Consider the following 12,305-nt stretch of genomic DNA (forward strand, 5'->3'; position numbering starts at 1 on the left):
AGGTCCCCAGTTGGGGATGAGCGAGAGGCAACCACACATGGATGTTTCTCTCCTTCTCTTTCTCCCTCCCTTCCCCTCTCTCTAAAAATAAAATAAACTAAAAATCTTAAAAAAAATAAAAGTTATAAAATACATTTCTAAATAACCCTCAAAATAAATCACAATGGGAAGTTAAAGAATAATTTCAACACAAAAAAATTTATGCATTAACAATAAGGGCTTAATTATTAGGTGTCATCCCTAACACCCTGGCTGGTTTGGCTCAGTGGATTGAGCGTCGGCCTGCGAGCTAAGTGTCGCTGGTTCGATCTTCCAGTCAGGGCACATCAGAGAAGGAAAACTCTGACTCCAAAAAACCTCCGCTGCCTTGCGGCATACCTCTTCAGGGGAAAGGCTAAGGGAGTAAACCCCGACAGAAAATCCGGAGCCGGAGTCCCTAAGGCGGTTTGACGTTGTAGTCAACACCGGCAACTCCTGCGGCGCACCTGAAGCCAAGCTGTATTGACTCTGTCTTTCCCTTGGACCCTTCAGCTGCGAAGAGAGGGGGGGTCTGCTGCATGGGCAACAGCAGACCCTCCATATCACCCTGCCCAGGCTCTGTAGCTTCAGCTTCACTGGACAGGACACTCCAGCGTCTTCGCAAGATGTCGATTCAACACGGGAGGAGACAGATACCGTGTCACTCCCGAGTCGGACTGCACAGCCATTCTCGGCGGTGCAGATAGACTCTAAAGAAGCTACACCATTGTCTCTCGAGACGGATGGCTGCCGCCGACGACGACGACATCCCTAACATGTGCACTAGATGGCAGCAGAGAAGAGCGTTTCCTGGCAGTGTGCATTGGAGCACGGGGGGCATTCCACTCTGTCGGCATAGAGGGTCCTGCCACATCCGCTCGGAATTCTGAGTGCTGGGAGGGGTCTTCCCTGAGAGAGTATAGAACCCTGACTTATCAGATCTGGGCCCTGGGATTGTGGGGAGGGGTCTCACCTGAGAAAGTAGGGGGTTCTGTCATGTCACCTCTGAGTCCTCTGACCATGGGGACATGTTCCCTCAAGTTAGAACTGGAGATCCTCTCACAGCACTTCTAGATCCATTTAGTATAAAATGTGGACCCGCCTGAAAGAGTGTGAGGTCCTTTGGCATCGCCTCTGGAGCATGCAACTGTGGAGGAGTCCAACCTGAGAGATGAGAGGATCCTGGGGTGTGAGCTCTGAGTCCTGTGAGTGTCAGCAGGAGTCTTACCCGAGAGAGCAGGGGTCCTGTCACGTTGGCTCTGGGTCAGTATGTGGTTATCACATCTTTGGATTTTAGGATTGAGAAGATTGCCTTCTTTAGTAATCAAAGACCTGGTTAAAACAATATAAAACAGAAACATATTTTAAGGACACATAGTATCTTCACTGTGTAGGCAGAAAATGTCTCATGCTATCTTATCTGCTGCTACACAATACAAGAAAACCGTCCTTTTAACAAAATAAAATAGAACCAAATTCTGCTTCTACATCACCTTACTTTTCTTATTTACAGTCATTTTCTTAATTAAATTTACTCTCATCGTATTCAGCTTCACCATCTATAAAACCTCCTTTCTATATATTTCTCTTCACAAATCTTCTACCACTTCCCTTTAGACATTCTGCTCTCATCCTGCTTTTCCTCTGTCTCGTTCTAAAACAACCAGCCGCACTTAGAACAAAATTACCCTATTTTTTGCACTATAGGACACACTTGACCATAAGACGCACCTAGGTTTAGAGGAGGAAAACAAGAAAACAAAATATTATGAACCAAATGGTAGGCTAAAATATTTAATAAAATATAACAGAATAATATTTCAACCATGCAAAGTGAACGGCAGTTAACACCGGTATTAAGAACCATCATCGCTGTCATGAACAAATGAGGAGAGCCTTTAAAGTTCAAGTACTCTTATAGTTTTCTGGGAACCCCCAGAACTCATGATCGCTAGCGTCAGGATTTATGGGGGCCTTTAATAACAGGCATTAAGGGAGTTAAGAGGTATCACTAGTTGTAACAGTCACTGACAGTATCACTATCCTGGTTACAGATGCTGGCGGAAGACCCCCAGTGCTGTTACGGCTAGTGATACCCCTTAATGCTCTCAGTGCCTGTGTTACTACTAGAATAGTGACCCCACCATACCTCCCTTTATATATGACAAACTTCAGCACTTTTGGCTGCACACCCAGTTACTGCTGGCCTCCTCACACAGAAATCTGGGGTGCACTAGAAACAGTATGGAGGTAGACGAGACAGCTGTAGCATCTAACAGAGCCAGTAGCCAGCAGACAACATGTTACTTCAGCTCCACCCATCTGCCTCTCATGATTGGCAGAGCTTAAAATGCAGTGATTGATGATTGGAGGCGGTTCTACTGACACACACCCCACCCAGTGTCAAAGACAATTGGCACCTGGCACTGTGCCGCATGCCCTTTATTAGCCTCAGCTGATTCGACAGGTCAGTGGTTGTAGCTGGGAGTGTCAGGCTGCTCTCTCCACTCTCCCAGGTCCCAGGTGATGGGCAGAGGAGGGTGGCAACTGACAGACACCCTGAGAATCAGCAGTAGAGTGGGACATTTAAGTGTCCCCAGGGGTTTTGTGTGGACCCACTCTTCCTCTTCTAACAGCTGTCGCCACCGCTGACAGGTCAGGTAATACATACCATGGTCCGTGATGCAATATTCGCTCCATAAGACACACAAACATTTCCCCCCACTTTTGGGGGAAAAAAGCTGCATCTTATGGAGCAAAATATATGGTAATTCCCTTTCTCTGAAAAATACATGCCCGTATCCCATAACTTTTGATTCAATCACAACATATCTTGTTTTTCTCTTATACACAGTTCTTTGCTCTACTGCTTTTTCTATACCTTTAATTACTATTCTTAACCTTTAAAAAAAACCTTAATTTCAAGTGAAAACTAAGAGTAAGAAATTGTGAATTCTCTTTTACGCCAGTACTCTTTAGATTGGTATTTATTTAAAAATTCAATCACTTCTAGAAATATATTTATTCACAGAACAATTTTTAAAGTATTCCACAAGACATGTTTACTAATAGTCTCAAATATCCTTAGTTACTCTATGATTTTCAGCTAAACACAAACAAGCCTGTGTTCTGTCCAACTGACCCTCACCCAAACTCCCTTTTACACCACACAAAAACCTAGAAAACCCTCACAATTTTCCACTTCGAGCAGACCTCTGCTGGTCCTCTGTAGAATGACTCTCCATCCACCTCATCTGTTCCTCCATGTCCCAGGAGACACTACTCAGGGGATGCTGAAGCCACCATCCTAGCAAAAAGGCTCCACATGACATGGTGGACAGCCAGAAAGAGCTGTCCTGGGTGACTGCGAGATGCCACCACCCCGATACCTGTGCACAGGTGGCATGTGGGACATGGAGGCGAATCGGGTGCCCCCGCTGGAGGGGCCATGCAGCCCCCACACACAGTTTTGGGGCTTGACCCCATGTCCCCTTCTAGCAGTCCTACTTAAATCCATTAAATCTAGGAAAATTCCAGCTGAAAGGGAGCCACATCTTCCACAACTTCCCCTAAAATAGTTAAAATATGATTGGACACGACAGACCCCAGGAAATGAAGCATCATGGTCTCCACCTTACTCACCACTGGAAAATAAGGAAGAACACAGCCAGCACTGTGGTCCTAATCATTCAGCGATGCCAAGTCACCAGACGACACTGACTCCGAGAATGTCCAGACCCAGCAATTCGTGGCAAGAAAGGTCCCAAGTTTAACAACCGGACAGAAAGCAATTAATTATCCTGACACATTCTACCTGATTCCTCAAGTCCTTATGGGACCTGCATACTTTTGCGACAATATTAACGTCAGCTCTCATCTTTAGGGAGAACAACTCAAAGTGGCTACGGCCAGAGAAGACGCGTCCCATCAATCACTTCACTTATCGGACGGGAACTGTCCCCCAGACTCTGTCCTGGCCCTTCCCCTGGCCGAGCACACGGTGAGGACAGGATGTCCACTCAGGGTGGGGGGGCATCCGCTCAGACAAGGACATTTATTTCACCCGGAACATTTCTGACGTATAAACGCTGACCGCTCCCTCCGGGCACCTGAGCAGCAGCAGAAAGGTCTGGAGAGCAAAGCGCTCATCTCACGGGCCTGCCGCCCAGACGCCGTCCGCTGTGTGCTGGCCCCTCGCTCGGACGTCCAGAGCCCCTGCTTCGGCCCCTACGGTCCGGCATGACTGTCTCCTCCTTCTCGCTCCGCTGAAAACCAGAGGAGCCGTCCTCTCCCTGACCACCCTCCTGGGACGCCACTTTTCCCATTTTTTCTTCTTTCCATAAACTGGGAAAGAAACAGAGGAAACTGGGAGGCCTTGGCGAGCACCCAGGTGAACCCCCAGCCAGCGCCAGCTCCGCAAACCCGCCCCGCCCGCCCTCGGCCTCTCTGCCCCATCAGGGCTGAGGCCTGGCAGGGGGGACTGTCTGCAGCGACGCTGCTTCACTCCGCTCTCTCTTCCTCTGCGCGGGGGAAGGAACCCCCACACCTGCAGGAATATGCGGCCCCCTTGTCCCATCTCCTACCCACTGCCCTTCCTCCCAACTCTCTCACCTTCTCCGTCACCCCCGCCCACTGACAGGTCTCCAAAGACCTCGGTTCTCTCTCCTTCCACCCAAATTCCCGTCCCACCTCCAATTGAACCCTTTCAACACCCCCCCACCCCCCGGACTCTGGTCCAACCTCTCCTGCGCTCACCTCTTCCCACGCTGCTCACAAGGGTCCAGCCCTCCTTCCAAGCGCGCCACGGGCTCATCCCTTCTCACCTGGGCTGCTACCCGCCCCCCCCCAACCCCGCCACCTGGACCTGCCGGGGTCGCAGCCCCGCCTTCCCCTCCCCCAGCCTGGGCCCTTTGTTAAACTCTTGTGGATACAGCGAGCCTTCGCCCCCTCCTCGGCCCCTCCTGTCCCTCACCTGGCAGGTCCTTTGTCTCTCCTCCCCAAGTTCTGGGAGTTCTCAAACGGACATCACCCGCACCTCCTTTCCACTCCCCTTCTTGAGGCCTTTGGCCACCCCACCCCACTGTCTGGCTGATGCTCTCCTGAGTCCTGCACCGACCACCCCTCCGCCCATGTGCGGTCATCTGGGCAGCGCATTCTAGTCCTGCACCCACTGAGAGGGAAGAGAGGGATGGGTGGACCAAGACTGGGGACAGGCTGCGATCTGACAAGGGTCCTGGACCCGCCGGTGGGTGCGGAGTCAGGACAGCAGGGAATCTGTGCTGAGCTGCCGCACCAGGTGAGGGCCCCAGGCAGCAGCGCTCAGGGCTACGGGTGGCTCCACCTGGGCGCAGAGAACGCTTTGGGGCCAGCTGGTGGTGCAGGTGTTTCTTCAAGGAGGGCGGCCTGGGGCCTCGCTGAGGGAGGTCATTCACTTAGTAAGTACAGGTGAAGCATTTACTAACCTCAGGGACACAGTCAGGCGCATAGTGTATAACAGGACATACATCCGTGAAAGACACAAACACGCCATCATGGAGCTCACTGTTCACGTGGGCAAGAAAATACATATATTATTTTAAGTCGAGATAAATGCTATTGTGAGAAACACTCACAATAAAACACCGGGACACAAGACTTGAGCAGCAAAGCAAGGAATTTATTCATGAGTCTGCAGAGTCAGGTGCACCACTAGCCAGGGGCATGTGCAGGAGAAATAGACAAAGAAAACTGGTTTATACTAATGCGATTAGCTCCCCCTCCCCTCTCCTTCTCCCTCATTTCTGTTACTGGTTAATCTGGTTCACAATCTAACACGATTAACTACTTAACTCAGGAAGTGATTAACTAAGCGTAACCTAGTTATAGGTCTATCTCCAACTTATTTGCAGTTCTCTAGCTACACCTTCCCATTTCTCTGTGTTCGGTGTCAACAATCTTCCTCCTTTTGATCCTGGAGAGATGTGTGAGGAGCTGTGGAATGTCATTTCCTCGCCCCTTTCCCATGATTCATCTGTTAATGATCTCCTACTGGTTTGAGAGTCACTGGCTTGCTTCTTTAGCCCTAACAATACCAAGGCCAGATCATTCGGGTTCCAAAATGGATCCAAAATTTAAGATCAGTAGTTTTCAAGCAAAGGTTGATTTTGCTCCAAGAGGACCTTCAGCATTGTATGGAGACCTTTCAGATTGTCCTTAGGGACGGTGTTACAGGCATGCAGTGAATAGAGGTAATGAATGCTAATAAGCGGCTACAATGCAGAGGAAAATCCCGCAAGAGAAAGAATTATCAATAGTACTGAGAATGAGAAACCCTACTCTATATAGAGCATGATGAAGAGTCAATTAAAATGGAAATAGCATGAGACTTTGCACCCTAGATGTGAAATTGTGCCTCTCCTGGGACAGGCAGCACGGAAGCAGAGAGCTAAAGAACAACAGCAAACAGCCATCTTACAAAGACTGCGGAGGAGTGTCCTTGACTAAGAAGACACCCAAGGAAGATCTGACATAATGAGGAGACTGAATCACACTGTGATAAACCACAGCACACATCTGAGGGTCACTGCTTCTTTTTCTTTGCTTATAAATCACTTTTTAATAACTGTTCCCTAAAGTTACTTAGAATCTACAATCTTATTCTTTTAGATCCCATACACTCAGTTGTTAGTCACCAGTTACACATGAGAGGAAAGCAGAGAATACCTTTTTCTTAGTGCCCTCCACTCAGGTGTTATTCTTTTTTAAAACTTCTTTTATTTGTTGATTGTTAGAGAGGAGAGAGGAGAGACAGACAGACAGACAGACAAAAAAAGAAACACCAATTTGTTGTTCTACTTATTGATGCATCACTGGTTGATTCTTGTATGTGCCCTGACTGGGGAATGGAGCCTGCAACCTGGGCATAACCAGTGTGTCTCTAACTAACTGAGCTACTTCATCAGGGCCTCGGATGTTATTTTTAAGCAGCACATAGATTGCAGCAGAGAAACATTTCTTGCTGATCTCCACTCAGATATTATTTTCAAATTGCACACTAGATGGCGCCAGGAAATAACATTTTATGATGATGTATATTTGATTCAGCCCTGGCTGGTTTGGCTCAGTGGATTGAGTGTCGGCCTGCGAGCTAAGTGTCGCTGGTTCGATCTTCCAGTCAGGGCACATCAGAGAAGGAAAACTCTGACTCCAAAAAACCTCCGCTGCCTTGCGGCATACCTCTTCAGGGGAAAGGCTAAGGGAGTAAACCCCGACAGAAAATCCGGAGTCGGAGTCCCTAAGGCGGTTTGACGTTGTAGTCAACACCGGCAACTCCTGCGGCGCACCTGAAGCCAAGCTGTATCGACTCCGTCTTTCCCTTGGACCCTTCAGCTGCGAAGAGAGGGGGGGTCTGCTGCATGGGCAACAGCAGACCCTCCATATCACCCTGCCCAGGCTCTGTAGCTTCAGCTTCACTGGAGAGGACACTCCAGCGTCATCGCAAGATGTCGATTCAACACGGGAGGAGACAGATACCGTGTCACTCCCGAGTCGGACTGCACAGCCATTCTCGGTGGTGCAGATAGACTCTTAAGAAGCTACACCATCGTCTCTCGAGACGGACGGCTGCCGACGATATTTGATTCACTAGTTGCACGGGATATGGCAGCAAGAAGGGCTTTTCCGTGTGAACACTCAGGTGTTATTCCCAAGATACACACAAGGTGGCAGCAGAGAAAAACCTTTCCTGCCAATTTCCTCTCAGGTGTTGTTCAAAAGAGTCACAGGAAATAGCAGAGCTTTTCCTCCACTTTCATTCCCAAGGTGCACGCTGGCAGCAAAGAGCATTTCCTGATTACTTCCATTAAGGTGTTATTCACAAATTGCACACGAGATGGCAGCAGAGAATTTTTCCCCACATTGACTGGAGTGTTTTTCATAACATTCCCATGAGGTGGCAGCAAAGACCACATTGTCCTACCTTAAGGGCTCTGCCTATGCATTAAAATAAGAATTTAAAAGAGAGAGAATCCAGACTTGATAATAAGCTCACTTTCATATAATTCCTATTTTAAGCCCATCAGATGCCTCATCTTACGTTGCTCCCATTTGCTAGATGAGGCAGGAACATTTGTTAACAGCATTTCACACCTATTTATACCGAAGACTCATTCTAACATGGTTCAAAGTCCAGAAATCAGGCCTAAATGGGCCAAGATGGGCCAGAAAAGCACGCAGACACGATAACCTGGACAAATACAGTACTCCGACAGTCCTTGCAGCTTTGCGTTAAATCTTGGTCTTTCTATTTGAAGAAAGTCTGCACATAACCTAATGGTGCAGCTTGCCACTCACTCACCCCAGCTGGTGTTTGGGGCAGGACTTGTCCAGGCAGCTAGAGATGGGAACAGGTGGAGATAGAGGAAGTGTCCTGGCCTTTCACAGGAGCAGAACCACCACCAAATGCCTATAACAATGGCTTTCCCACTTCTACACTCTGCCTGTCTTCCAGTCATTGAAAATCTGTTTTTGGATCCAAAGCACTGATATACTCTGTCCATGTTCCCTTCCCCGGAGGCTTCACCTGACAACAGCTTCCTGGCTGCTCAGAATGGAGTCTAGGGTGGCAGCTTCCTTACGGGAAAGTGCCTGAGTCCCAGACAGGTGCAGAGCTGAGTCCTGCCTCCACCACTCACAAGCTGTGTGACTTCAGGCGAAGAAAGGAAAACTCAGTCTCCTCCTCTGTCAGATATGATGACACTCCCTCTCGGGGTGGCCGTGAGGATTCAGTGAGGTGGGGCATCTAGCTCCTGCCCAACTTGTGATAGCCACTTACTCTCCATCTTCCCTTCCTGGTCCTTTCTTTATCTTCTACGGGCTGGATAAATCAAGAGTTTGGCAAATAGTCTCCTTTTAGCAGAATGACTCTCCTGTTGGTGTCCAGGGAGCCAAGCTCCCCATGGGCACGAACTTTCGCAACTATCTGGCTTTACCCTCATATTAGTATTAAACGCAGCCTCTCTCTGGTCCTCGTACCCCTGCTCCTCTGCAGACTCCTGGTCCCCACCTCAGCTCAGGCCAGCACCGCCTCTCACCAGTCTTCTCACTGGTCTCCCTGCTTCCTCTCTCCTTGTCATCCAGCCCAACTGCCTCACTGACCACCATGACCTTTCTAAATCAGGGATCTAATCCTGTCACTTCCCACGCATAAGAACTGCCAACAGCTTCTCTGCCCTAGCCTAGAAATTAAAGTCTCCATCATCAGGACAGTGTTGAGACTCTTATCAGACCCCACCTTCTTTCCCTGGTTTTATGTCATACCACACCACCCAATTCAGTCACCAGGAACCCCAGACATCAGCATGAGCCTCTCTGGTTGGAAGATCAGTGAGGGCTTTAACAGAAGGAGGTGCCAGCACTGAGACTGAGCCTTGAATGTGGGGAACTGAATGAAATATAGACTTTAGTTAATAATAATGTATCAATAATTGTGTAATAATTATAACAACTCTGTTAAAAAATAGAATGAAATTAAGAGTAGACATGCTCTTCTTCCTCCACAACTAAGAAGGAATAAACTATGTCAAAACTAGACACAACCAGAAGTTCCAGAAAACCGAGCTGCATGGAAGTCCAAGAAGCGAATAAATAAAGAAGAAATATTCACCCAGACAGGTAAGGATGGAGCCAGGGCAGAGAGGAAGCAGTGTGGCCACAGTGGCAGCAGCAGCAGCAGTGGCAGGCTGGCAGCTCATGGTTCCAGTGCTGGGGAAAATAAAGCCTCATTGCTTCTGACTGTGAAAACCAGGGGGGTGGGACAGAGGAAGAAATTGCCAGTCTCAGCAGAGTCCATTTAGAGGCCACAATGGCCCTAGAATGTCCACAGACCCACCCACTCTGGGGACGACACCCAGGGCAACAGCTAGAGAGGTGCCAGTCCCATATGGGAAGTGGGAGAAGTGCCTGGAAAAAGGGCAAGCATGGAGCAAGTGGCACTGTCTCCTCTCAAACCCCTCCTCCACATACAGCACCACAACGTGGTGAAACAGATCACCAGGTAGTGATAAATACCTAAGACTACACCCCTTAAAACGTAACAGGTGTGACACCTCTACCTAACAGACAGAGGCAAACAAACACAGGACCCTGTCAAGATAAGGAGACAAGAGAAGTATGGCACAAAAGAGGGAATGGATCAAAGTTCCAATGGGAGAACTAAGCAACAAGGAGACAGTCAACCTAACAAATGAGATAGCCAACCTCACAGATGCAGAGTTCTAAACACTAGTGATAAAGATGCTCACAGAATTGACAGATATGTTTTAGTACAGCAAATGCAGAAAGGAAGAAGTGAAGGCTATGCTAAATGAAATGAAGGAAAATCCACACAAAACTAATTGTTAAGGGAAGGAAACCGGGGTTCAGATCAATGATTTGGAACATAAGGAAGAAAAAAAAACAGTCAAGAAGTACAGAATGAGGAAACAAGAATTGAGAAAAATGAGGAGAGGCTTAGGAACCTCTGAGACAAGTTTAAACATGCCAACATCCGAATCATAGGGGGTGCCAGAAGGAGAAGAGGAAGAGCAAGAAATCAAAAGCTTATGTGAAAAAATAATGAAGGAAAACTTCCCCAGTTTGGCAAAGAAAATAGACATACAAGTTCAGGAAGCACAGAGTCCCAAACAAGCTAGACCCAAAGAGGACCACACCAAGACACATCATCATTAAAATGCCAAAGGTTCAAGATAAAGAGAGAATCTTAAAAGCAGAAAGAATAAAGCAGAGAGTTACCTACAAAGGGGTGCCTATGAGACTCTCAGCTGATTTCTCAAAAGAAACTTTTCAGGCAAGAAGGGACTGGCAAGAAGTATTCAATGTGATGAAAAGCAAGGACCTACAACCAAAATTACTCTATCCAGCAAAGCTATCATTTTGAATGGAAAGGCAGATAAAGTGCTTCCCAGACAAGGTAAAGCTAAAGGAGCTCATCATCACCAAGCCATTATTATATGAAATGTCAAAGAGACTTAAGAAAAAGAAGATCAAAACTATGAACATTAAAATGACAAGAAACTTGCATCTATCAACAACAGAATCTAGAAAACAAACTAAGCAAACAAGAATAGGAACAGAATCATAGGTATGGGGATCATTTGAAGGGTTATCAGCTTGGAGGAGAAAGGAGGAAAAATAGGGAAATGATGCAGTGATGCAGAAGCATAATTGGTTGGTACAAAATAGACAGGGGGATGTTAATAATAATATAAGACAGGGTGAAGCCAAAGAACTTATATGCACAACCCATGGACATGAACTAAGAGGGGTGGGGTTGCTGGAGGAAAGGGGGTACTGGGCAGAGGGGAGCAAAGGGGGAAAAATTTGGGACAACTGTAACAACATAATAAAATATACTTAAAAATAAAAATATTAAAAATTAAATAAAAATAAATTAAGAGTAAATAAGAAAAACCTACCACCTCAAACTGAGAAACTAGAGAAAATTAGTGCTGTCCTAGTGAAAATATAAATTTTTTTAGAAGATTTTATTTATTTTTAGAGAGAGGGGAAGAGATGGAGAAAGAGAGGGAGAGAAACATAAATGTGTGGTTGCCTCTCACACCCCCCCAAATGGGGGCCTGGCCCGGAACCCAGGCACGTGCCCTGGCTGGGAAAAGAACCAGTGACACTTTAGTTTGCAGGCCGGCACTCAATCCACTGAGCCACACCAGCCAGGGCTGTTAGCACTTCTTGTTTCCTGCATTTTCTCTGTCCTCTCCTTGTCCTCTGAGTTCTTTCTCTCCTTTTACTCCAATTAAGTAAGTACTGGACACTCTGGGACCTTTGCACACCACTTACTGGGATGGGAATATGCTTTCATAATAGCATATGCCAAATTAAGAATGTGAAAATTGTAGAACAGATGTGACTCGGTGTGATGAGGACAGGCAAGACGAGTGACTGGAGGGTTGTGGGACAAGGCAGGACTGGTCCAGAATCCCGTGACATCCAACGGGGCCAGGCTGCTGTGGACATGGTGTCTCCCCCAGACCTGGACGGGCTTCTGAGAGCAGTGAACACAGAGGGTTGTGCAGCAGACAAGAGATCGTGCCGAGGGCTGCAGGTCCTCCACCAGGAGACGTGAGCGTCTCACTCCGGGCAGCCCCTCGGGGCCGCGGCCACACTCAGAGGCTCACGCACGGCAGGTGCTCGTGGAGAACAGCCGCACCCCTGCAGCTGCTGCTCTGCGGGGCTGGGAGAGCCAGGCGTGTCTCACTGCCCTTCACAGGGTAATCGCCGAAAATGCCAGC

At 47.8% G+C, this 12,305-nt stretch overlaps 1 long non-coding RNA gene across 1 annotated transcript; it reads right to left on the reverse strand.

Moving 5' to 3' along the window:
• Positions 1–997: 997 nt before the first annotated feature.
• On the reverse strand, positions 998–3,746 carry LOC150001136 (uncharacterized). Its single transcript, XR_016512971.1, has 3 exons — positions 3,661–3,746; positions 1,247–1,350; positions 998–1,120 (listed from the first exon to the last, which is right to left on the reverse strand). It is a non-coding gene; the product is annotated as an uncharacterized LOC150001136 (long non-coding RNA).
• Positions 3,747–12,305: the final 8,559 nt, after the last annotated feature.

The sequence above is a fragment of the Furipterus horrens genome, unplaced genomic scaffold (assembly GCF_987537825.1).
Source record: "Furipterus horrens unplaced genomic scaffold, mFurHor1.1.pri manual_scaffold_9, whole genome shotgun sequence".
NCBI classification, from domain to species: domain Eukaryota; kingdom Metazoa; phylum Chordata; class Mammalia; order Chiroptera; family Furipteridae; genus Furipterus; species Furipterus horrens.